This window comes from Rutidosis leptorrhynchoides, chromosome 9, assembly GCF_046630445.1.
Source record: "Rutidosis leptorrhynchoides isolate AG116_Rl617_1_P2 chromosome 9, CSIRO_AGI_Rlap_v1, whole genome shotgun sequence".
Classification (NCBI taxonomy): Eukaryota; Viridiplantae; Streptophyta; class Magnoliopsida; order Asterales; family Asteraceae; genus Rutidosis; species Rutidosis leptorrhynchoides.
The window spans coordinates 224111183-224138810 of NC_092341.1; the positions used below are offsets into that span (position 1 = coordinate 224111183).

Here is a 27628-nt window from a genome sequence, read left to right on the forward strand (position 1 = left end):
CTTATTTCTTCGCTCCACGTCCAAAATAAACCAGAAATTCATCTGCTAACTTCCATCAAAAAACCTATCTTCATCTGCTATCTTCTATCGCGACCGAAATTCATCACAAAACCTATCCTCCATCGAATAAAACCTTCACACATCTTCATCTTCAAACGATTTCTTCATATGCTTCTTCACAGACACCTCGCTAACAGGTTAGGGTTTCATCCTTTTTTGAAGAAATTTTCAATTACTAAAATTAATCATGGCTTCATCAACAGCTTCATCTACAGGTTAGGAGTCTATGAACTTTTCCCTATTACAACTTAATTTTTGGTGTTAGGGTTTAAATTCCATCTTTTACATAGACAATAACATGATTTCTTCATGCTTTTTAGGTTTTATGAAGTCTTGGACAAATTCTAAATCGACTTGCATCTAAAAACAAGCCATGGGTTTACCTCAATTGTTGGAGAACCGGACTGATGAAGAACATGAAGAGGACTTTACCAGAGAACCTGAACTCCTGAAGTTTTGATTATATCTATTAAAAGAGCTCCGAAAATACATAGGTAAATACATTTCGATATCTGATTAATTTGTCCTTAATTTCTAACATTTTAATTCGAGCTGGATTATAAAATTGATGTTATTGTTTTCACAATTGTATCTGTTTTGTATCATTTTACTCTAGATTTGAAATAATTATTGTGCAGGAGTGTAAAGAACTACTAAATCAATTTGTCTTTTTTCTGTTATTACTAATTTAATATTATTATAAAGTTTGTTTATTGTCTACTGAAACGAGGCTTATTTGTTTATTTGTATGTTTAGAGTGACCTTGAATTTTTAGTGTAAATTGCTTTGTGGGTGACAAGAGTTATAGCCCAAATTAAGGAGGTTCATTCATTAATCATCTTCATTTTTCTCCAAAAGAATCTGGCCAGTTCATCTTTACATCATTATTACTAAAGTAGTTTTGGTATGTGGATTAATTTTGTCATTCTTTAATCACCACTTAAATTGTGCAATTATAATGGTGTGAAAATCTAAATGATATGTATTTTACTGATATGTACTGCATACCAAATATTTGATGAAATGCTTCAATGGATCTTTTGATATTTTTAGGCCTGGATTGTAAGAGGAGATTAGTTCAATGTGTCATATCTTACAGGGTATGAACTATCTGATACGATACATCTAAGGCGAGTTGTAGATATTTTGTTTTAAGCGTACATGTTATTTTACAAATGGGTTTTGTTATGAATATTGACTTATCAAGTTTACAGTTATGAGAATTAATAAAGAGCCTATCTTGATGGCCGATTTTGTGAACATTCATCCTTGATAATCAGGTATATAACTGTACAATGTGATTGTTGGTATGTATTTTGACCAAACTTAACGTGATATCATTTAATACAATTACATTGTCAATTAATACAAAGTTGATTATTGGTATGTATTTTGACATATCACCATATTATGTGTTCATTTTTACATTGTAGACATCGTAAAATTCACCATTTATTCAGAATAGGTCTTATGTGAATAGCCCTCAACCTGCTGTTTCTGCTTCTACGTCTTCTTTGAATCATACTGAGCTAGATAAATTTGCAGCTATAGCCGACAGTTGGTAAGCTCATTTAGTTTGTTTATTGTAGGTAGTCTTGTGAACTAGATACTCTAATTATTATTATCTTAATTTAATCAAAATCATTTGCATATCTTATGTTTAATCAAAATCATTTGCATATCTTATTAGCGATCTAGGAATCTTACCTAATCTTCTATTGTTAAGTGTTCAATCAACAAGATATATTTTGTGGGCAGGTGGGATGCTGAAGGGCCTTTTAAGCGATTGCATATCATGAATCCTACAAGGTTGGCTTTTATTCGGTCAACTCTTTGCAGACATTTTGGGTATTAATTTCATTTCATTTGCCATCTTATTAATAAATCCTATTAGTATTTTTTTCTGGAAAAAAAAAAAAATGAGTTCGGGTCAAAATGGGTCCAGGTCAAACGGGATAGGATTAAATGACCAAACACATGTGAATTAATGGAGTTCAGTTTAGTTTTCTACTTTTTACATATTGTATCATCAATCTTCATTTGCACCAAACCACCTAAAAACTCCAGAAACTACATTACTACTCTGACTTTTTTTGGACTTTTTTCTAAAAAAGAATCATTCGACTACGTGATCTATTTGTGTAGAGTCAAATGCTAACTCTTAGTACACATTACTACTTTATTTCCAATTTTTAGATGAACTTTCTTTTTTTATAAAAGTTTTTTTGCTTTGTTTTTTGCGCAAAAAAAGAAAAAGAAAATGACTCAAGTGTTTGTTGTAGCGACCCGACAAAATCGTCATTGACGGCGCCGTCTACTTAGGTCCCGTTACGAGGTCATAAGTCTTTAAAATAACGTTTCACCAAAAGTATGTCGCATTCATTTCAAAAGTGAGGATGTTTTAAGTTTACAAAAGTAGTTCAACAACTAGTTATGTTACAACGTTTTAAGTACAAGTGCAAACTATGCGACACAATTTAATATAAAGTCAAAAGATGCTCCAAATATGCATGCATACTCGACATCCAAGCAAGTATCAAATAGAGTAGGGAAGCATGTATCACTTAACATTCAAAGACCTGAGAAAAACATAGAAAATCTGTCAACGAAAACATTGGTGAAATCATAGGTTTAGTAAGTAAGTAAGTAAGTAATTTGAACCACAAGATTTATAATGTTGAAATAATAGTAACCCATTCTAAAAGTTGTTGTTATCACGAGCACCAATTATCAAGGCTTAACTATCACGAACCCCATTAATATAGTGTCAGAACCTACACTTATCCTCGAAAATACATTTCATCCTCCAACGGTCGAACTGTCTAGATGAGGGTTTGTCAAACCAATATGGCCATACAACATAAGTTCTCGCTTACACCCTGCAAGTGTAATTAATGATAATTGAATTGAGACATTTTTGTTCTAACTCGTACGTAGAATGGTTGTTTTCGTACTTGTGTTCACTTTGAAAAACGAAACATTTATGTTTTCTCATCCCAAATATAAGTATAAAAGAGTAAAAGTCGGACTATGATCTCACCGTAGTTGCACACCAAAGTATTTGAAATTAAACGTTGTGCAAATGAAAGTTGCTTAGTCTTGACCTCAACAAATAAGTTGTATCAATTACCGGTTACGACACAAGGTCGGTCGAAATGTGTTCAATTAGTCATATGGCTCGTTACGACTCGATTAATATAGCATGTGAGCCAAATTGTCAAGTTTCATGCAAGATATAAGTATAAACGCAAGTTAGAACGATTGCATAAGAGTTTGGTTAAGTTTGACTAAAAATCAAAAATTGACTTTGGTCAGGGAGAATCTCGCGACCGCGAGCCCAAACCTCGCGATCGCGAAGTGGCCTTTTTCAGCAGCTGTTTTGCTGATTTGTGGTATGCACGAACCAAACTTCAAATAACCATAAATCAAGAACCGTAAACATTCAAAACGCGTATCTTATATCGTTGGAAAGGTAATTTAACGAGGAATACAACTAAACACATTTCATCAACAAAATCATCATTTACAATAACCGATTTCTCGTCAAGTGATCATTAAAAGTTCATTATCAAAGTTTCAAGTTCATAAAATGCATTTCATGATTCGGGAATCCCATTTATGCATACGATACGCCGTTTCGAAGGTAATTAAACATACATTGAAACTAAACACTTATCAACAATGCTCATTATCGTTTAAGACTTCAAATGTTCATTTCAAAACCTATTAAACCCTAACCAAGAATCACTAAATCAATAATCATGTTAATACAAGGTTTTCATGTCATCCACATACCAAATCGAAGCATATGAAGTTAGTAACACAATTAACACATGAACTTTAACATCTAACAACATTTCATTAACCAAAATCAAAGATTAAACTAACCCATTTTTCATATTTAAACTAGTTACTCATACAAGCAAATCAAACAACCAAATTACATATACATCAACTTAATGAGCCATAGACACTAACTAACACCATTTCATGTTTATAAATCGAATTAGAGAAATCTAGAGTTTTTAGAAACCTTACCCCAAGTAGTGAAATTAGTATCAAAATGTAGAGGATGATGAGAGGATTACAAAAGTACAATTTGTTTTGATGTTTGATTGCTAGATCTTGAGTAGATGATGAATTAGTGAATTGGGTGTTTGAGAGTGAAAATGGAAGTAGTAGAGAAAGAGGTGGATAATGAATGTTGGGGAAGGGAGGTGGTGACTAGTTCAACTAGTTACCACTTTGGTCAAGTGGTGAATTTAGTCCCTCAAGTTTAAAAGCGGGTGCGGGGATTAACCCAACGAATTATTTTATATACGCGTGAGTAAACGGGAGATGTTATAATTAAATAACGAAAATATTGAAAACGCTAGTTAACGAGATATACGAATCTAGATAACGAAAGATATTATTTAAAGAAAAAGACGGGCATTAAAAATAAATTAACGGAAAAAGCAGGTCATTACATTACCCACACCTTAAAAGAAATTTCGTCCCGAAATTTAGTTGAAAGTAGTAGTTGTTGTTTCTTCCTAGAGACCTTACGTTGCTAAATCTACGAATGAGCGAGGGTACTTCCTTTTCATTTGATCTTGTCTTTTCCATGTAAACTCGGGTCCTCTTTTGGCATCCCAACGAATTTTGAACATCGAGATTTTACGTTGTTTTAAAGTTTGGTTTCACGATTCATAATTTCAACCGGTTTTCCCATGAAGTGGATTTTATCATCGATAGTAAGCTCATAGAAAGGAATAACAAGTTCTTGTTCTGCAAGACACTTCTCTAAGTTTATTACATGAAATGTAGGATGAACGGAATTCGATTGAGTCGGATGATCTAAACGGTGTGCAACGGTCTAATACGCCCCAAGATTTCAAAAGGATCAATATTACGCGGATTTAGCTTTCTACGTTTCTCCAAACGGATTACACCTTTCCAAGGTGCGACTTTAATATTACGCGGTCACTCACTAGGAATGCGAGAGGTTTACGTCTAACATGGGCATAATTCTTTTGGCGACTACGGGCCGTCTTGAGCCTTTCTTGGGTTTGAACGATCTTAACGGTTATTTCACGAGTGAGTTCGAGTCCGGTGATTTGCTAGTCGCCTACCTCGGCCCAACAATTAGGAGAACGACATTTGCGGCCATATAAGTTTTGAAAGGTGCGACGTTAATACTCGGGTGATAACTATTGTAGTAAGGGAATTCGGCTAAAGGCAATTACTTTTCCCAAGTACGTTTGGAATTGATAACACAAACTCGTATTATGGCTTCCGAGGTTTGAATCTTACGTTCGCTTGATCTGTCGATTTGTGGATGATACGCGGTACTCATGTTTAAACGTGCTCCCAAGGCTTCTTGTAATTCTAGAAGTGAAACGAGCATCTCGATTCGAGATAACTGACGATGGCACACCGTGTTGGAATAGAATTCCTTCAATGAATAGTTGTGCAAGTTTTTCCATCCCGTCGGTTTCTGAATACGTTTGATAAGATTATTCCCCCTTCGTGGTGAATACTGGTATAGTGTATGGAGTCTCTCTACATCGAGAGATTGGATGATAAGATTTCCTTCTACGGGGGTATGAGCGTAAGGATAGTAGGAGCTTCCGCCTCGATGTGAGCACATCAAGCATTTTGTAGTTCGTCGATAAAACCGTGTAAAGCGAAATAGTACACGTAGTTATATTTGTTTTGGAGTTGAGTAGTAGTTGGCCATTTATTAGAAGCATAAGGACGATAAGTCGATGAAGAAAGAGGTTTCCTTGGATTGCGTTTTATCTTGGGTTCCGGTAATATCAGACGGCGGCAGTGAAATAACAGAGTTATGTAACGTGGTACGTGGTGATGAGAAGGTTGATCGGGTCCATAATTAAGCACTCCAATTCTTCAGGCAAAATAACGAATTTCAGTTTCCTTGAATTCGAGTCGAGAGAGGAGGCCCTTCAGGTGTTCACTTTTTTTTTTTTTCCTTTCAAATTTGATGTTCCATTTTGTGCTACATGAATTTGGCTAGTAAGGTTGGCGTAGATAATCACGTTCAAGGTTCGGACACGGAGAGGCTTAATTCTTTCCTTCGTGAGTTAACGAGGTTAAAGGACGACCAATACGGGAAAAGTTGGAAATGAAGCTTCGGCACTAACCGGCGAGATCCAAAATCTTATGAATATAAGACGAAGTCGTGAGGGTTTCCTGATTACGTATGGCTTCGGTTTTGCGAGATCGACTTTAACACCTTGACTACTAACAACATGGTTTAGGAATTGGACTTCGTTTAACCAAAATTCACACTTGGAGAATTTGGCATAGAGTTGCTCTTTTCTCAAGAGTTTGAGCGTAAGACGGGGATGTTGTTCGTTTTCTTCTTCGCTTTTTGAATGGATTAAGACATCATCTATGAATACGATAACGGATTTGTCTAGATGAGCTTGCATACGCGATTCTTAAGATCCATGAATACGGACGGAGCCTTAGTTAAACTGAACGGCACAAAAAGAAATTCATAACTATCGTAGCGAGTTCGGAAAGTGGTTTTGGAGACATCTTCTCCCTTAACCCTCAATTGATGATAACCGAGATGGAGGACGATTTGGAATACACACAAGATCCTTGAAATTGACCATGAGGTCATCGATACAGGGAAAGGGGATATCGGTTCTCAACCGGAATTTTATTTAGTTCACGATAATCGATACACATTTGCAGGAAATCAGTTTCTTCTTAACGAATAGGATTGAAGCTCCTTAGTTCTATAGTTATCAAGTCAAATTCAAACTCTTTACCCAATAAGTTTAACGTATACCCCCGATAAAATTTGTCGGTATGTAATAGTTTTCCATTGGCCGCTTAAATGGTATAATTAGTATCTAGGGGAAATGGTGGAGCGCAAAAAGCATGAGTCAAAGTCTTGGATCCGAAGCTTTTATCAGTACCCGAATCGAATAAACAAGAAACATAAGAGTTGTTGAGGAGAAACGTACCCGTGACTAGTTCATTGTTATCTCTGAAATGTCCCGTTCTTATTGATTAAAAACGTTCCATATTAATTGATTTCGTTGCGAGGTTTTGACCTCTATATGAGACATTTTTCAAAGACTGCATTCATTTTTAAAACAAACCATAACCTTTATTTCATAAATAAAGGTTTAAAAAGCTTTACGTAGATTATCAAATAATGATAATCTAAAATATCTTGTTTACACACGACCATTACATAATGGTTTACAATACAAATATGTTACATCGAAATCAGTTTCTTGAATGCAGTTTTTACACAATATCATACAAACATGGACTCCAAATCTTGTCCTTATTTTAGTATGCAACAGCGGAAGCTCTTAGTATTCACCTGAGAATAAACATGCTTTAAACGTCAACAAAAATGTTGCTGAGTTATAGATTTAACCTATATATATCAAATCGTAACAATAGACCACAAGATTTCATATTTCAATACACATCCCATACATAGAGATAAAAATCATTCATATGGTGAACACCTGGTAACCGACATTAACAAGATGCATATATAAGAATATCCCCATCATTCCGGGACACCCTTCGGATATGATATAAATTTCGAAGTACTAAAGCATCCGGTACTTTGGATGGGGTTTGTTAGGCCCAATAGATCTATCTTTAGAGTTCGCGTCAATTAGGGTGTCTGTTCCCTAATTCTTAGATTACCAGACTTAATAAAAAGGGGCATATTCGATTTCGATAATTCAACCATAGAATGTAGTTTCACGTACTTGTGTCTATTTTGTAAATCATTTATAAAACCTGCATGTATTCTCATCCCAAAAATATTAGATTTTAAAAGTGGGACTATAACTCACATTCACAGATTTTTACTTCGTCGGGAAGTAAGACTTGGCCACTGTTGATTCACGAACCTATAACAATATATACATATATATCAAAGTATGTTCAAAATATATTTACAACACTTTTAATATATTTTGATGTTTTAAGTTTATTAAGTCAGCTGTCCTCGTTAGTAACCTACAACTAGTTGTCCACAGTTAGATGTACAGAAATAAATCGATAAATATTATCTTGAATCAATCCACGACCCAGTGTATACGTATCTCAGTATTGATCACAACTCAAACTATATATATTTTGGAATCAACCTCAACCCTGTATAGCTAACTCCAACATTCACATATAGAGTGTCTATGGTTGTTCCGAAATATATATAGATGTGTCGACATGATAGGTCGAAACATTGTATACGTGTCTATGGTATCTCAAGATTACATAATATACAATACAAGTTGATTAAGTTATGGTTGGAATAGATTTGTTACCAATTTTCACGTAGCTAAAATGAGAAAAATTATCCAATCTTGTTTTACCCATAACTTCTTCATTTTAAATCCGTTTTGAGTGAATTAAATTGCTATGGTTTCATATTGAACTCTATTTTATGAATCTAAACAGAAAAAGTATAGGTTTATAGTCGGAAAAATAAGTTACAAGTCGTTTTTATAAAGGTAGTCATTTCAGTCGAAAGAACGACGTCTAGATGACCATTTTAGAAAAGATACTTCCACTTTGAGTTTAACCATAATTTTTGGATATAGTTTCATGTTCATAATAAAAATCATTTTCTCAGAATAACAACTTTTAAATCAAAGTTTATCATAGTTTTTAATTAACTAACCCAAAACAGCCCGCGGCGTTACTACGACGGCGTAAATCCGGTTTTACGGAGTATTTCGTGTTTCCAGGTTTTAAATCATTAAGTTAGCATATCATATAGATATAGAACATGTGTTTAGTTGATTTTAAAAGTCAAGTTAGAAGGATTAACTTTTATTTGCGAACAAGTTTAGAATTAACTAAACTATGTTCTAGTGATTACAAGTTTAAACCTTCGAATAAGATAGCTTTATATGTATGAATGATGTTATGAACATCATTACTACCTTAAGTTCCTTGGATAAACCTACTGGAAAAGAGAAAAATGGATCTAGCTTCAACGGATCCTTGGATGGCTCGAAGTTCTTGAAGCAGAATCATGACACGAAAACAAGTTCAAGTAAGATCATCACTTGAAATAAGATTGTTATAGTTATAGAAATTGAACCAAAGTTTGAATATGATTATTACTTTGTATTAGAATGATAACCTACTGTAAGAAACAAAGATTTCTTGAGGTTGGATGATCACCTTACAAGATTGGAAGTGAGCTAGCAAACTTGAAAGTATTCTTGATTTTATGTAACTAGAACTTGTAGAATTTATGAAGAACACTTAGAACTTGAAGATAGAACTTGAGAGATATCAATTAGATGAAGAAAATTGAAGAATGAAAGTGTTTGTAGGTGTTTTTGGTCGTTGGTGTATGGATTAGATATAAAGGATATGTAATTTTGTTTTCATGTAAATAAGTCATGAATGATTACTCATATTTTTGTAATTTTATGAGATATTTCATGCTAGTTGCCAAATGATGGTTCCCACATGTGTTAGGTGACTCACATGGGCTGCTAAGAGCTGATCATTGGAGTGTATATACCAATAGTACATACATCTAAAAGCTGTGTATTGTACGAGTACGGATACGGGTGCATACGAGTAGAATTGTTGATGAAACTGAACGAGGATGTAATTGTAAGCATTTTTGTTAAGTAGAAGTATTTTGATAAGTGTATTGAAGTCTTTCAAAAGTGTATAAATACATATTAAAACACTACATGTATATACATTTTAACTGAGTCGTTAAGTCATCGTTAGTCGTTACATGTAAGTGTTGTTTTGAAACCTTTAGGTTAACGATCTTGTTAAATGTTGTTAACCCAATGTTTATAATATTAAATGAGATTTTAAATTATTATATTATCATGATATTATCATGTATGAATATCTCTTAATATGATATATATACATTAAATGTCTTTACAACGATAATCGTTACATATATGTCTCGTTTAAAAATCATTAAGTTAGTAGTCTTGTTTTTACATATGTAGTTCATTGTTAATATACTTAATGATATGTTTACTTATCATAGTATCATGTTAACTATACATATATCCATATATATGTCATCATATAGTTTTTACAAGTTTTAACGTCCGTGAATCACCGGTCAACTTGGGTGGTCAATTGTCTATATGAAACATATTTCAATTAATCAAGTCTTAACAAGTTTGATTGCTTAACATGTTGGAAACATTTAATCATATAAATATCAATCTCAATTAATATATATAAACATGAAAAAGTTCGGGTCACTACAGTACCTACCCGTTAAATAAATTTCGTCCCGAAATTTTAAGCTGTTGAAGGTGTTGACGAATCTTCTGGAAATAGATGCGGGTATTTCTTCTTCATCTGATCTTCACGCTCCCAGGTGAACTCGGGTCCTCTACGAGCATTCCATCGAACCTTAACAATTGGTATCTTGTTTTGCTTAAGTCTTTTAACCTCACGATCCATTATTTCGACGGGTTCTTCGATGAATTGGAGTTTTTCGTTGATTTGGATTTCATCTAACGGAATAGTGAGATCTTCTTTAGCAAAACATTTCTTCAAATTCGATACGTGGAAAGTGTTATGTACAGCCGCGAGTTGTTGAGGTTACTCAAGTCGGTAAGCTACTGGTCCGACACGATCAATAATCTTGAATGGTCCAATATACCTTGGATTTAATTTTCCTCGTTTACCAAATCGAACAACGCCTTTTCAAGGTGCAACTTTAAGCATGACCATCTCTCCAATTTCAAATTCTATATCTTTTCTTTTAATGTCAGCATAGCTCTTTTGTCGACTTTGGGCGATTTTCAACCGTTGTTGAATTTGGATGATCTTCTCGGTAGTTTCTTGTATAATCTCCGGACCCGTAATCTGTCTATCCCCCACTTCACTCCAACAAATCGGAGACCTGCACTTTCTACCATAAAGTGCTTCAAACGGCGCCATCTCAATGCTTGAATGGTAGCTGTTGTTGTAGGAAAATTCTGCTAATGGTAGATGTCGATCCCAACTGTTTCCGAAATCAATAACACATGCTCGTAGCATGTCTTCAAGCGTTTGTATCGTCCTTTCGCTCTGCCCATCAGTTTGTGGATGATAGGCAGTACTCATGTCTAGACGAGTTCCTAATGCTTGCTGTAATGTCTGCCAGAATCTTGAAATAAATCTGCCATCCCTATCAGAGATAATAGAGATTGGTATTCCATGTCTGGAGACGACTTCTTTCAAATACAGTCGTGCTAACTTCTCCATCTTGTCATCTTCTCTTATTGGCAGGAAGTGTGCTGATTTGGTGAGACGATCAACTATTACCCAAATAGTATCAAAACCACTTGCAGTCCTTGGCAATTTAGTGATGAAATCCATGGTAATGTTTTCCCATTTCCATTCTGGGATTTCGGGTTGTTGAAGTAGACCTGATGGTTTCTGATGCTCAGCTTTGACCTTAGAACACGTCAAACATTCTCCTACGTATTTAGCAACATCGGCTTTCATACCCGGCCACCAAAAATGTTTCTTGAGATCCTTGTACATCTTCCCCGTTCCAGGATGTATTGAGTATCTGGTTTTATGAGCTTCTCTAAGTACCATTTCTCTCATATCTTCAAATTTTGGTACCCAAATCCTTTCAGTCCTATACCGAGTTCCGTCTTCCCGAATATAAAGATGCTGCTCCGATCCTTTGGGTATTTCATCCTTTAAATTTCCCTCTTTTAAAACTCCTTGTTGCGCCTCCTTTATTTGAGTAGTAAGGTTATTATGAATCATTATATTCATAGATTTTACTCGAATGGGTTCTCTGTCCTTCCTGCTCAAGGCATCGGCTACCACATTTGCCTTCCCCGGGTGGTAACGAATCTCAAAGTCGTAATCATTCAACAATTCAATCCACCTACGCTGCCTCATATTCAGTTGTTTCTGATTAAATATGTGTTGAAGACTTTTATGGTCGGTATATATAATACTTTTGACCCCATATAAGTAGTGCCTCCAAGTCTTTAATGCAAAAACAACCGCGCCTAATTCCAAATCATGCGTCGTATAATTTTGCTCGTGAATCTTCAATTGTCTAGACGCATAAGCAATCACCTTCGTTCGTTGCATTAATACACAACCGAGACCTTGCTTTGATGCGTCACAATAAATCACAAAATCATCATTCCCTTCAGGCAATGACAATATAGGTGCCGTAGTTAGCTTTTTCTTCAATAACTGAAACGCTTTCTCTTGTTCATCCTTCCATTCAAATTTCTTCCCTTTATGCGTTAATGCAGTTAAGGGTTTTGCTATTCTGGAAAAGTCTTGGATGAACCTTCTGTAGTAACCAGCTAGTCCTAAAAACTGGCGTATGTGTTTCGGAGTTTTCGGGGTTTCCCACTTTTCAACAGTTTCTATCTTTGCCGGATCCACCTTAATACCTTTTTTGTTCACTATGTGACCGAGGAATTGAACTTCTTCCAACCAAAATGCACACTTTGAAAATTTAGCGTACAATTCTTCCTTCCTCAATACTTCTAACACCTTTCTCAAATGTTCACCGTGTTCTTGGTCATTCTTTGAGTAAATAAGTATGTCATCAATGAAAACAATGACAAACTTGTCAAGGTATGGTCCACACACTCGGTTCATAAGGTCCATGAACACAGCTGGTGCATTAGTTAAACCAAACGGCATGACCATAAACTCGTAATGACCGTAACGTGTTCTGAAAGCAGTCTTTGGAATATCATCTTCTTTTACCCGCATTTGATGATACCCGGAACGTAAGTCAATCTTTGAATAAACAGACGAGCCTTGTAGTTGATCAAATAAGTCGTCGATTCTCGGTAGTGGGTAGCGGTTCTTGATGGTAAGTTTGTTCAACTCTCGGTAGTCGATACACAACCTGAATGTACCATCTTTCTTCTTGACAAACAAAACAGGAGCTCCCCACGGTGATGTGCTTGGTCGAATGAAACCACGTTCTAAAAGTTCTTGTAATTGGCTTTGCAGTTCTTTCATCTCGCTGGGTGCGAGTCTGTAAGGAGCACGAGCTATTGGTGCAGCTCCTGGTACAAGATCTATTTGAAATTCAACGGATCGATGTGGGGGTAATCCCGGTAATTCTTTCAGAAATACATCGGGAAATTCTTTTGCGACGGGAACATCATTGATGCTCTTTTCTTCAGTTTGTACTTTCTCTACGTGTGCTAGAACAGCATAGCAACCTTTTCTTATTAGTTTTTGTGCCTTCAAATTACTAATAAGATGTAGCTTCGTGTTGCCCTTTTCTCCGTACACCATTAAGGGTTTTCCTTTTTCTCGTATAATGCGAATTGCATTTTTGTAACAAACGATCTCTGCTTTCACTTCTTTCAACCAGTCCATACCGATTATCACATCAAAACTCCCTAACTCTACTGGTATCAAGTCAATCTTAAATGTTTCGCTAACCATTTTAATTTCTCGATTCCGACATATATTATCTGCTGAAATTAATTTACCATTTGCTAATTCGAGTAAAAATTTACTATCCAAAGGCGTCAATGGACAACTTAATTTAGCACAAAAATCTCTACTCATATAGCTTCTATCCGCACCCGGATCAAATAAAACGTAAGCAGATTTATTGTCAATAAGAAACATACCCGTAACAAGCTCCGGGTTTTCCTGTGCCTCTGCCGCATTAATATTGAAAACTCTTCCGCGGCCTTGTCCATTCGTGTTCTCCTGGTTCGGGCAATTTCTAATAATGTGGCCCGGTTTTCCACATTTATAACAAACTACATTGGCATAACTTGCTCCGACACTACTTGCTCCGCCATTACTCGTTCCGACACCATTTGTTCCTTTCGTTCTATTAACCCCTGGTCCGTAGACCTCACACTTCGCCGCGCTATGATCATTTCTTTTACACTTGTTGCAAAATTTGGTGCAGAACCCCGAGTGATTCTTTTCACACCTTTGGCATAGCTGCTTCTGATTGTTGTTGTTGTTGCGGTTATTATTGTTGTTGGGATGATTGTTGTAGTTGCTGTTGTTGTTGTTGTTGTTGTTGGGCCGTTTGTTGTAGTTGCGATTGATGTTGCGATTGTTGGGATAATTGTTGCGATTATTGTTGTAATTGTTGTTGTTGTTGTATTGGTGATTCTTATCACCGTTTTCCTCCCACTTTCTTTTGACTTGCTTCACATTGGCCTCTTCAGCAGTCTGTTCTTTAATTCTTTCTTCAATTTGGTTCACGAGTTTGTGAGCCATTCTACATGCCTGTTGTATGGAGGCGGGCTCGTGTGAACTTATATCTTCTTGGATTCTTTCCGGTAATCCTTTCACAAACGCGTCGATCTTCTCTTCCTCATCTTCGAATGCTCCCGGACACAATAGGCACAATTCTGTGAATCGTCTTTCGTACGTGGTAATATCAAATCCTTGGGTTCGTAACCCTCTAAGTTCTGTCTTGAGCTTATTGACCTCGGTTCTGGGACGGTACTTCTCGTTCATCAAGTGCTTGAATGCTGACCACGGTAGTGCGTACGCATCGTCTTGTCCCACTTGCTCTAGATAGGTATTCCACCATGTTAACGCAGAACCTGTGAAGGTATGCGTAGCGTACTTAACTTTGTCCTCTTCAGTACACTTACTTATGGCAAACACCGATTCGACCTTCTCGGTCCACCGTTTCAATCCGATCGGTCCTTCCGTTCCATCAAATTCCAAAGGTTTGCAGGCAGTGAATTCTTTGTAGGTGCATCCTACACGATTTACTGTACTGCTAGATCCAAGGTTATTGTTGGTATGTAGCGCAGCCTGTACTGCGGCTATGTTTGAAGCTAGAAAAGTACGGAATTCCTCTTCATTCATATTCACGGTGTGTCGAGTAGTCGGTGCCATTTCCTTCAAAATAGTTAAATGGAACAAGTTAATCATACAGAATATTAAGAGTAGTTAATAGTATTTCGTAGCATAATATGAACTCATTTATAAAAGCTTTTTCTTCATATTAGCGTTTTATAAGTTTAAATTCGGGTAGTACCTACCCGTTAAGTTCATATTTAGTAGCTAATATACAATTCAACTACTACAATTCTATATGAAAAACTGATTATAAAAATATTTCGCGTTCAAACTTTTATACAATATTTTACAAACTTACAATACCGCTTATTTTACATAAAGCATGAAATATAGCACACAATAACTTTGATACAAGATAGTTGTGAAGATAATTCTAGCTAGTACACAAGTCGTTCAACAAAGGCAATAAAGACACGTAATTCATACGTCCAGAAATAAGTCATGCATTCTGGTTTTACTAGGACTACTTCCCATCCTTGGTCTTGTGGAACATAACCGTTATGGCCGTTGATAAGACAGCGTGTTGTAACGTCGTCAAAGGGACGAGGGTTACGTAATGTCCAACAGTCTCGTAACAATCTAAAAACCTCATTTCTTACCCCAATTACCGACTCCGTCACTTGTGGGAACGTTTTGATTAATAGTTGTAGCCCGATGTTCTTGTTCTCACTTTGGTGAGAAGCGAACATTACTAATCCGTAAGCATAACATGCTTCTTTATGTTGCATGTTAGCCGCTTTTTCTAAATCACGAAGTCCAATATTCGGATATATTGAGTCAAAATAATTTCTTAACCCATTGCGTAAAATAGCATTTGGGTTCCCCGCAATATATGCGTCAAAGTAAACACATCGTAACTTATGGATTTCCCAATGTGATATCCCCCATCTTTCGAACGAAAGCCTTTTATAAACCAAGGCATTCTTGGAACGTTCTTCGAATGTCTTACAAACTGATCTCGCCTTAAATAGTTGTGCCGAAGAATTCTGACCGACTCTAGACAAGATTTCATCAATCATGTCTCCGGGTAGGTCTCTTAAAATATTGGGTTGTCTATCCATTTTGTGTTTTTATACTGTAAAATAGACAAGAGTTAGATTCATAAAAAAAATACTTATTAATACAAGCAATTTTTACATATATCATAAAGCATAAGCACACTATATTACATATATTACACCACACGAATACAACTATCTTATTCCGACTCGCTTGTTTCTTCTTCTTCGGTTTTGGTTCGTTTTGCCAAGTTTCTAGGGATATATGATGTTCCCCTAATACGAGCCGTCGTTTTCCACATTGGTTTAGAAAAACCTGGTGGTTTAGAGGTTCCCGGGTCATTGTTACAACTTAAGGACTTCGGGGGTTGACGATACATATAAAGTTCATCGGGGTTGGAATTAGATTTCTCTATTTTTATGCCCTTTCCCTTATTATTTTCTTTTGCCTTTTTAAATTCATTTGGGGTAATTTCTATAACATCATCGGAATTCTCGTCGGAATCCGATTCATCGGAGAATTGGTAATCCTCCCAATATTTTGCTTCCTTGGCGGAAACACCATTGACCATAATTAACCTTGGTCGGTTGGTTGAGGATTTTCTTTTACTTAACCGTTTTATTATTTCCCCCACCGGTTCTATTTCTTCATCCAGTTCCGATTCTTCTTCCGGTTCCGATTCTTCTTCCGGTTCCGACTTTTCTTCCGGTTCCTCTTCGGGAACTTGTGAATCAGTCCACGAATCATTCCAATTTACATTTGACTCTTCATTATTATTAGGTGAGTCAATGGGACTTGTTCTAGAGGTAGACATCTATCACATAATATCAAACGCGTTAAGAGATTAATATATCACATAATATTCACATGTTAAAAATATATAGTTTCCAACAAAATTTGTTAAGCAATCATTTTTCAAGTAAACACGGTCGAAGTCCAGACTCACTAATGCATCCTAACAAACTCGATAAGACACACTAATGCAAAATTCTGGTTCTCTAAGACCAACGCTCGGATACCAACTGAAATGTCCCGTTCTTATTGATTAAAAACGTTCTATATTAATTGATTTCGTTGCGAGATTTTGACCTCTATATGAGACGTTTTTCAAATACTGCATTCATTTTTAAAACAAACCATAACCTTTATTTCATAAATAAAGGTTTAAAAAGCTTTACGTAGATTATCAAATAATGATAATCTAAAATATCTTGTTTACACACGACCATTACATAATGGTTTACAATACAAATATGTTAAATCGAAATCAGTTTCTTGAATGCAGTTTTTACACAATATCATACAAACATGGACTCCAAATCTTGTCCTTATTTTAGTATGCAACAGCGGAAGCTCTTAGTATTCACCTGAGAATAAACATGCTTTAAACGTCAACAAAAATGTTGGTGAGTTATAGGTTTAACCTATATATATCAAATCGTAACAATAGACCACAAGATTTCATATTTCAATACACATCCCATACATAGAGATAAAAATCATTCATATGGTGAACACCTGGTAACCGACATTAACAAGATGCATATATAAGAATATCCCCATCATTCCGGGACACCCTTCGGATATGATATAAATTTCAAAGTACTAAAGCATCCGGTACTTTGGATGGGGTTTGTTAGGCCCAATAGATCTATCTTTAGAGTTCGCGTCAATTAGGGTGTCTGTTCCCTAATTCTTAGATTACCAGACTTAATAAAAAGGGGCATATTCGATTTCGATAATTCAACCATAGAATGTAGTTTCACGTACTTGTGTCTATTTTGTAAATCATTTATAAAACCTGCATGTATTCTCATCCCAAAAATATTAGATTTTAAAAGTGGGACTATAACTCACATTCACAGATTTTTACTTCGTCGGGAAGTAAGACTTGGCCACTGTTGATTCACGAACCTATAACAATATATACATATATATCAAAGTATGTTCAAAATATATTTACAACACTTTTAATATATTTTGATGTTTTAAGTTTATTAAGTCAGCTGTCCTCGTTAGTAACCTACAACTAGTTGTCCACAGTTAGATGTACAGAAATAAATCGATAAATATTATCTTGAATCAATCCACGACCCAGTGTATACGTATCTCAGTATTGATCACAACTCAAACTATATATATTTTGGAATCAACCTCAACCCTGTATAGCTAACTCCAACATTCACATATAGAGTGTCTATGGTTGTTCCGAAATATATATAGATGTGTCGACATGATAGGTCGAAACATTGTATACGTGTCTATGGTATCTCAAGATTACATAATATACAATACAAGTTGATTAAGTTATGGTTGGAATAGATTTGTTACCAATTTTCACGTAGCTAAAATGAGAAAAATTATCCAATCTTGTTTTACCCATAACTTCTTCATTTTAAATCCGTTTTGAGTGAATCAAATTGCTATGGTTTCATATTGAACTCTATTTTATGAATATAAACAGAAAAAGTATAGGTTTATAGTCGGAAAAATAAGTTACAAGTCGTTTTTATAAAGGTAGTCATTTCAGTCGAAAGAACGACGTCTAGATGACCATTTTAGAAAACATACTTCCACTTTGAGTTTAACCATAATTTTTGGATATAGTTTCATGTTCATAATAAAAATCATTTTCTCAGAATAACAACTTTTAAATCAAAGTTTATCATAGTTTTTAATTAACTAACCCAAAACAGCCCGCGGTGTTACTACGACGGCGTAAATCCGGTTTTATGGTGTTTTTCGTATTTCCAAGTTTTAAATCATTAAGTTTGCATATCATATAGATATAGAACATGTGTTTAGTTGATTTTAAAAGTCAAGTTAGAAGGATTAACTTTTATTTGCGAACAAGTTTAGAATTAACTAAACTATGTTCTAGTGATTACAAGTTTAAACCTTCGAATAAGATAGCTTTATATGTATGAATCGAATGATGTTATGAACATCATTACTACCTTAAGTTCCTTGGATAAACCTACTGGAAAAGAGAAAAATGGATCTAGCTTCAACGGATCCTTGGATGGCTCAAAGTTCTTGAAGCAGAATCATGACACGAAAACAAGTTCAAGTAAGATCATCATTTGAAATAAGATTGTTATAGTTATAGAAATTGAACCAAAGTTTGAATATGATTATTACCTTGTATTAGAATGATAACCTACTGTAAGAAACAAAGATTTCTTGAGGTTGGATGATCACCTTACAAGATTGGAAGTGAGCTAGCAAACTTGAAAGTATTCTTGATTTTATGTAACTAGAACTTGTAGAATTTATGAAGAACACTTAGAACTTGAAGATAGAACTTGAGAGAGATCAATTATATGAAGAAAATTGAAGAATGAAAGTGTTTGTAGGTGTTTTTGGTCGTTGGTGTATGGATTAGATATAAAGGATATGTAATTTTGTTTTCATGTAAATAAGTCATGAATGATTACTCATATTTTTGTAATTTTATGAGATATTTCATGCTAGTTGCCAAATGATGGTTCCCACATGTGTTAGGTGACTCACATGGGCTGCTAAGAGCTGATCATTGGAGTGTATATACCAATAGTACATACATCTAAAAGCTGTGTATTGTACGAGTACGGATACGGGTGCATACGAGTAGAATTGTTGATGAAACTGAACGAGGATGTAATTGTAAGCATTTTTGTTAAGTAGAAGTATTTTGATAAGTGTATTGAAGTCTTTCAAAAGTGTATAAATACATATTAAAACACTACATGTATATACATTTTAACTGAGTCGTTAAGTCATCGTTAGTCGTTACATGTAAGTGTTGTTTTGAAACCTTTAGGTTAACGATCTTGTTAAATGTTGTTAACCCAATGTTTATAATATCAAATGAGATTTTAAATTATTATATTATCATGATATTATCATGTATGAATATCTCTTAATATGATATATATACATTAAATGTCTTTACAACGATAATCGTTACATATATGTCTCGTTTAAAAATCATTAAGTTAGTAGTCTTGTTTTTACATATGTAGTTCATTGTTAATATACTTAATGATATGTTTACTTATCATAGTATCATGTTAACTATATATATATATCCATATATATGTCATCATATAGTTTTTACAAGTTTTAACGTTCGTGAATCACCGGTCAACTTGGGTGGTCAATTGTCTATATGAAACATATTTCAATTAATCAAGTCTTAACAAGTTTGATTGCTTAACATGTTGGAAACATTTAATCATGTAAATATCAATCTCAATTAATATATATAAACATGGAAAAGTTCGGGTCACTACAATCTCGGGCATCCTTGGCGTTAATGTTAGAAGCTCGGCCACGTGCATTGGGGTTAGCTTTCTTCTGTGGGCATGCATTCCTAAAATGACCCGGTTGGCCACATTCGAAACAAACACCCGTCCTTGGTGCATTGGGCCCCTTTTGTGCGGCGGGAACGTTACTTTTACAATCGTGGGCCACATGGACACTTCTTTGACACTTGTTGCAAAATGGTTTGCCACATTCACCAAGATGATGTTTGTGGCACTTGTTACAAAAAGGTAGGTATCCGGCATACCCTTTCTTGCTGCCGGAGGTGAAAGGCTTCTTGGCGAAGTTGTTCTTGTTGTTGTAGTTGCTTGATTGGGAGGCTTCCCATTTCCTTTTGTTGCCACCCGATTTATCCTCGGCCTTTGGTGCCGGCACTTCAATTACATCCATCGTTTCCATCAATTGGCGGGCCATCGTTAAAGCCTCTTGTAGGTTGGCGGGTTTTGATGACATTACCCCGTGTTGAACGCTCTTAGGGAGGCCATCCATGTAAAGCTCAATTCTTTGGGACTCGGGAGTCATGAGGTTTGGACATATTAAGGCTAGTTCGGCAAACCTTTGATTATAAGCTTCGAGGTCATTCCGGACCGCTTTTAAATTTCTTAACCCTTGTTCGAGCCTTCGAGTCTCTTCGCGCGGAAGTATTCGGTGATCATCTTTTCTCTTAATTCGGTCTAGGAGAGTGCGTGAACTTCATCAGTAGCCACCGATTGCATATACGTGTTCCACCATGAGAGAGCAATACCGGCGAAAGTGTGGGAGGAATACTTGACCTTGCCTTGGTCCCGGCATCCGCTTATGCTAAAAATGGCTTCCGTTTACTCAAACCATCGGGTGAGAGAAACCGGTCCCCCGGTCCCATCGAAAGTGGGAGGTTTGCACCTCATGGAGTTCTTGTAGGAGCACCATTCGTTTGAATTATTAGCTCCATGGTTGTTTTTGTGGTTGTTGTTATGGTTATTGTTGTTGGAGGAGTGACCGGCCATGGCCGCATCCACGACGGAGGCTATCATTCGTTGGAGAACTTGTTCGAGAGTTTAAGGAGGAGTATTGTGTTGACCTCGGTGAGCCATTGTTCCTTGAAAACGCAAGAATATCATTGATTAGTATTCTCAATAATACTAATCGTGATATGGAATAAAGATAGAGAGAAAATTTTCCTTGACTCGCCCTAAATTCTTTATGTTATAATGTCGGAACGTCCATATGAGTCACCGTAATATAATCCCAGCAATTATATTACCCTAATTCATATGTGCATTCGACATTACCTCATAGAGTCAAGATGGCGTGTCAATCAAATTAAACAACGTGAGATTAAGATGAAGTAAGAGTTAGATACGAATAGAAGAGTTCAAGTATAAATGCACAAGCAGTCAAGCAAGTCCTACTTCAAGTCTATATGAGGGTTGTAGTCTAGACTCACTAATGTACCCTATGACTTGGGGTTGACACCAATGAACTCTAAATCCCTACAACCAACGCTCTGATACTATCTGTAGCAACCCGACAAAATCGTCATTGACGGCACCGTCTACTTAGGTCCCATTACGTGGTCATAAGTCTTTAAAACAACGTTTGACCAAAAGTATGTCACATTCATTTCAAAAGTGAGGATGTTTTAAGTTTACAAAAGTAGTTCAACAACTAGTTACGTTACAACGTTTTAAGTACAAGTGCAAACTATGCGACACAATTTAAGATAAAGTCAAAAGACGCTCCAAATATGCATGTATACTCGACATCCAAGCAAGTATCAAATAGAGTGCGGAAGCATGTAGCACTTAGCATTCAAAGACCTGAGAAAAACATAGAAAATCTGTCAACGAAAACGTTGGTGAAATCATAGGTTTAGTAAGCAAGTAAGTAAGTAATTTGAACCACAAGATTTATAACGTTGAAATAATAGTAACCCATTCTAAAAGTTGTTATCACGAGCACCCAATTATCAAGGCTTAACTATCACGAACCCCATTAATATAGTGTCAGAACCTACACTTATCCTCGAAAATACATTTCATCCTCCAATGGTCGAACCGTCTAGATAAGGGTTTGTCAAACCCATATGGCCATACAACAAAAGTTCTCGCTTACACCCTGCAAGTGTAACTAATGATAATTGAATTGAGGCATTTTTGTTCTAACTCGTACGTAGAATGGTTGTTTTCGTACTTGTGTTCACTTTGTAAAACGAAATGTTTATGTTTTCTCATCCAAAATATAAGTATAAAAGAGTAAAAGTGGGACTATGATCTCACCATAGTTGCACGGCAAAGTATTTGAAATTAAACGTTGTGCAAATGAAAGTTGCTTAGTCTTGACCTAAACAAATAAGTTGTATCAATTACCGGTTACGACACAAGGTCGGTCGAAATGTGTTCAATTAGTCCTATGGCTCGTTACAACTCGATTAATATAGCATGTGAGCCAAATTGTCAAGTTTCATGCAAGATATAAGTATAAACGCAAGTTAGAACGATTGCATAAGAGTTTGGTTAAGTTTGACTAAAAGTCAAACTTAGTCAAAGTCAAAGTCAACGGGGTCTGGTCGGGTCGCGTTTTCGACCATTACACATAAAAACGTAGTCATATATAAGCATGTTGGCAAAATTTCATGTTAAACGGAGTTGCGAGTAAGCGGGAATGAAATTGCAAAAATCAAAAATTGACTTTGGTCAGGGAGCATCTCGCGACCGCGAGCCCAAACCTCGCGATCGCGAAGTGGCCTTTTTCAGTAGCTGTTTTGCTGATTTGTGGTATGCACGAACCAACCTTCAAATAACCATAAATCGAGAACCGTAAACATTCAAAACGCGTATCTTATATCGTTGGAAAGGTAATTTAACGAGGAATACAACTAAACACATTTCATCAAGCAAAAACATCATTTTCAATAACCGATTTCTCGTCAAGTGATCATTAAAAGTTCATTATCAAAGTTTCAAGTTCATAAAATGCATTTCATGATTCGGAAATCCAATTTACGCATACGATACGCCGTTTCGAAGGTAATTAAACATACATTGCAACTAAACACTTATTGTAAGACCCTGTTCCCTTTCAGTTATATGGGATGCCATCCAAGTTTTGGGACACCGTCCAGCATCGAAGAAGGGGACGCCGTCCAAATTATGGGACGCCGTCCAAATATACAGACGGCCTAGCTGTTTAGTTTCTTTTAAAAAGGGCATTTTGGTCAATTCACTTGGGTATCGGTTTGGAGCCTTCAAAGCTGATCCATTGGCCATTTGTGGATCACATTTCACCCACACAAACACTCTCATCCATATCTAGAGAGAGAGGATAGGTTTAGAGAGAGAGAGCTTGATTTGGAGAGGAAGGAGTCGGATTCTCGCAAAAGCTCGGGTTCTAAAGTTGTTCATCTCGCTCCTAGCTACGTTGTGATAGTATTGATAAGTTCAAACTCTGAATTTCATTTGTTAGATTTGATATTCAAGTTAGGGTTTGAGCTTGATTTGTTGTGAAACCCTTTTTAGATGATGAAGTGGATTTGTGGTGACTAGTTATTCTTGTCACTTGGCGGGTTTTGGGTTGGTTGACGTTTTGGCCATGTTTAGGCTTTGATGATGGGTATAATCACTAGTGTTAGTGATTATGGAAGTGTTGGAACCCATTTGGGGGTATTTGGTTGACTAATTTTGAAATGGGTTAAAATTAGGGTTTGGTGTCATTTTGGGCAAGACGAGTGTTTAACACTTGTGTTCGGGTTTAATTGGCATATTAGGACCATTCTCACTCGGATTAGTGATTATTGGTTGGTTTGGACGCGGTTTGGTGCTTGGAAGTGCAATGGGTCGAAATTGCACTAAGTGTTGATTTGGGTCGGTTTGTAAGTCCACTCTAAATGTGTTGTTTGTATTGTGATGTTGGAATAGGTACTTTCCTTTGGCGCGTTGTAGATTATTCGGTAGCATTCATCAAGGCGACAAGGTGAGTGTTAATATCCTATGTGCATATGTGTAGGATGGGTGCGGGTCGGGTGAAGTGATTCTCGGCTATAGAGCTCACTTCACATATAGGTGGATTTGATGGACTTGTGTATGAGTCCAATTGGCACGGTTGTGCATTTTGATTGACCACCTTTGGCGAGGTGCACGCTTTGGGTGTATGTTATCACATGTGATTGTGATGTGGATTTGTATAACCCCAATGGCGAAGGATTGATATTGAGTTGGAGAAGTGGATCGCGTGTGGATGCGGATTCACGATGACGCGTGTAGTTCGGTCATCTTATTGGAAGTGAGTCTCGTGTAGTTCGGATTCACGATGACGCATGTAGTTCGGTCATCTTATTGAGGTAGTGATCTCGTGTGGTTGCGGATTCACTAAGGCTCGTGTAGTTCGGCCAACCTCGATGTTGTTGTGGTAATGAAGATAGTAGTCTCGTGTGGATGCGGATTTACTAAGGCTCGTGTAGTTCGGCCAAACTTCATGTTGGTAATTGTTAGTTGGTTTCGGTATTGGGTTAAGGGGTTAACCTTGGCCGTTTATATATTGTTATATATATATATTGTCGTATTGTTGTGATGTAGCTAACCCTCCGGGTGTAGCTTATGGACATAGTTCACATCGTCGTTGGTGAACTTACTTTATTGTTGATGTTTAGCTTGTTGCTTAGTGATCGTACGGTATGCTTAGCTTAGCTTGCCTGTGATGACCCGAAAATTTTCGACCAAATTTAAACTTAACCTTTATATGTTTCCGACACGATAAGCAGAATTTGTAATGTTGAATCTCAAAAAGTTTGAAACTACATTCATGTAATCAATTACCCTTTGACCGTGTTCGACGATTCACGAACAATTATGAGTATATAGATATGTATATATAATATATAATATTAACTGAAAACATTAACAAAGTATTAGATATATGATACTTTACATGAACGTATTTGTTTCGATATATTTATCGACAGAATTAAGAGATAATATCAAATGATTGAATTATCAGATACATTATGATATGATTACGGGCCTATGTTATGAGGTCCACTGTGATTTAAGAAATCTATTCTTTTTGACAACATTCGAAAAATGGTAAAGTGATTTATAAATAAGAACAAATGTGTCAATTAACGGGAACTAGACAAGGGTTAGTGGAAATTCCTGTTTAATTTCCAAGGCATGTTTTATAATATTTTCCTCGTGACCTTGATAAGATAACTATGTTAACTTTCATTTTATTTAATATGAAAATAAGAACATGGAGTGTAAATAACTTAGATGTTGGATATCGACAAGTTAAGTAACTCGACATTTTTCATTAAGATGATTTCATACTTTTATTTAACCTTTGGACTTTATCCCATGCTTCACCAATAGACTGTAATTTAAAAACTTGAAACCTATTATGAATATATATAATTCTACTTTTCTAAAATGTTTTATGATATAATGATTTCCATTATTTTAACCTTTTAACAAAATGATTCTTAAATATATTTAGTTTTGGAAAACAAAATTATCATATTTATTTGATTTAGTTTCAAAAGTACAAAAAAAAAAAACTTTTTCAGTTTAAAAAGAACTTTATTATTAAAACGTATACATCTTTTATAAATATCTAGAACCACTTTTGACAACTCATTACTTAACCAGTATGATAAAGATAACGATATTTATATTTTATTTTATTAAATATATATAACGATTTAAATAAATATTATATATATTTATACGCGTATTATACGTATATAGTTTTATACTTTTACTATACTTTAACTTTACTTTTACTTTACTTTAACTTTAATAATTCACTTTAATAATTCATACTTTAATAATTCACTTTAATAATTCATACTTTAATAATTCACTTTAATAATTCATACTTTAATAATTCACTTTAATAATTCATACTTTAATAATTCACTTTAATAATTCAAAAATCTATTATAAATAGAATTGAATAGGTTTCATTATTTCATAGAAACTTGAAAATATATTTCTCTAAACTCTCTCAATCGAATTACATATATATATTTTCTTTGTATTATTTCAAGATATTATTAGTATACATAAAATACTACGACGGAGTTATACTCAGACGATTTCAAAATAAGTTTTCAAACGGGATAGAGCTAAGGAAATTATGGGTTATAGCTATGGAGGTTATGGGTATTGATCGAGGGTATTGCTCGTGAGGTCAACCTAACGTTTATCATTTTCGTTGCGTCTACGTACTTTCCTACAATATTGAATCACAATATTGATAAGTTCGTGAATCCGAGACAAACCCTGCACTTGTTCAGTGCCGTCAGTTACATAATTGCTACGAAATACAGTATTGTGAGTTTCATTTGCTCCCTTTTTAATTGCTTTTGCAATATATATTTTTGGGCTGAGAATACATGCGATGTTTTATAAATGTTTTACGAAGTAGGCACAAGTACTAAAACTAATTCTATGTGGGTTTAAACCAGAAATATACCCTTAGCTTGGTAACATTAAACTGCTTGTCTATGTACGGTAGGCGCGAATCCTAAAGATAGATCTATTGGGCCTGACAACCCCATCCTGACTATGGGATGCTTTAGTACTTCGAGGTTATTTTAAACACACCTGATCTGGTGTACTTCAGAGGGTAAAACATGAATGTTAAGGCTTGTTACCGGGTGCCTACAACTTATAGAATACTTTTATACACTTGCGAGTGTACATATATTTATAAACAGAAATCTTGTGGTCTATTAATATATTGAAATGATTGTTATGATAAACCTATGAACTCACCAACCTTTTGGTTGACACTTTAAAGCATGTTTATTCTCAGGTATTAAAGAAATCTTCCGCTGTGCATTAGCTCATTTTAAGGATATTACTTGGAGTCATTCATGGCATATTTTGAAAGACGTTGCATTCGAGTCATTGAGTTCATCAAGATTATTGTTAAGCCAATTATAGTTGGATGTATTATGAAATGGTGTGCATGCCATCAACTTTCGTTGTAAAGAAAGTTTGTCTTTTAAAAACGAATGCAATGTTTCTAAAATGTATCATATAGAGGTCAAATACCTCATGATGTAATCAACTATTGTGAATCGTTTATAATGTATATGAACGGGTCCTTTCATTGCCTTTACTTTTGGATGCTCCGGTATGCGTTATTTGATCATTTGTGTGGCGTGTCCATTTTTTTGCATATATATGTATGTAGTATACTATCACTCACTAAGCGTTAGCTTACCCTCTCGTTGTTGATATTTTTATAGATTGCATGGATGCGGTGGCTCGGGTAAGCGCGGGAACTAGTGGACTTGCGTAGTTTGCTTTAGAAGACTTGCTTTTGAATATTGATTAGGATTGGGTAGCGTATCCCCAATCCCATGCTCGGTCTATGTTTTGTATAAACTAATGGGTCGAAATGGTCACTTGTGGTATTTTGGGTCATTGTGGGCCCAGTGTCGTAAAAATCGATTTTA

At 35.5% G+C, this 27628-nt stretch overlaps 1 long non-coding RNA gene across 7 annotated transcripts; it reads left to right on the top strand.

The window, feature by feature from the left end:
- On the top strand, window positions 1-27628 carry LOC139866907 (uncharacterized). 7 transcript variants are annotated; one of them, XR_011765683.1, is made up of 5 exons: window positions 1-275; window positions 381-554; window positions 817-1621; window positions 1819-1908; window positions 27419-27628. It is a non-coding gene; the product is annotated as an uncharacterized lncRNA (long non-coding RNA). The 7 variants fall into 7 exon arrangements; XR_011765686.1 differs by lacking the exon at window positions 27419-27628 and adding an exon at window positions 26980-27260; XR_011765685.1 differs by lacking the exon at window positions 27419-27628 and adding an exon at window positions 9544-9726.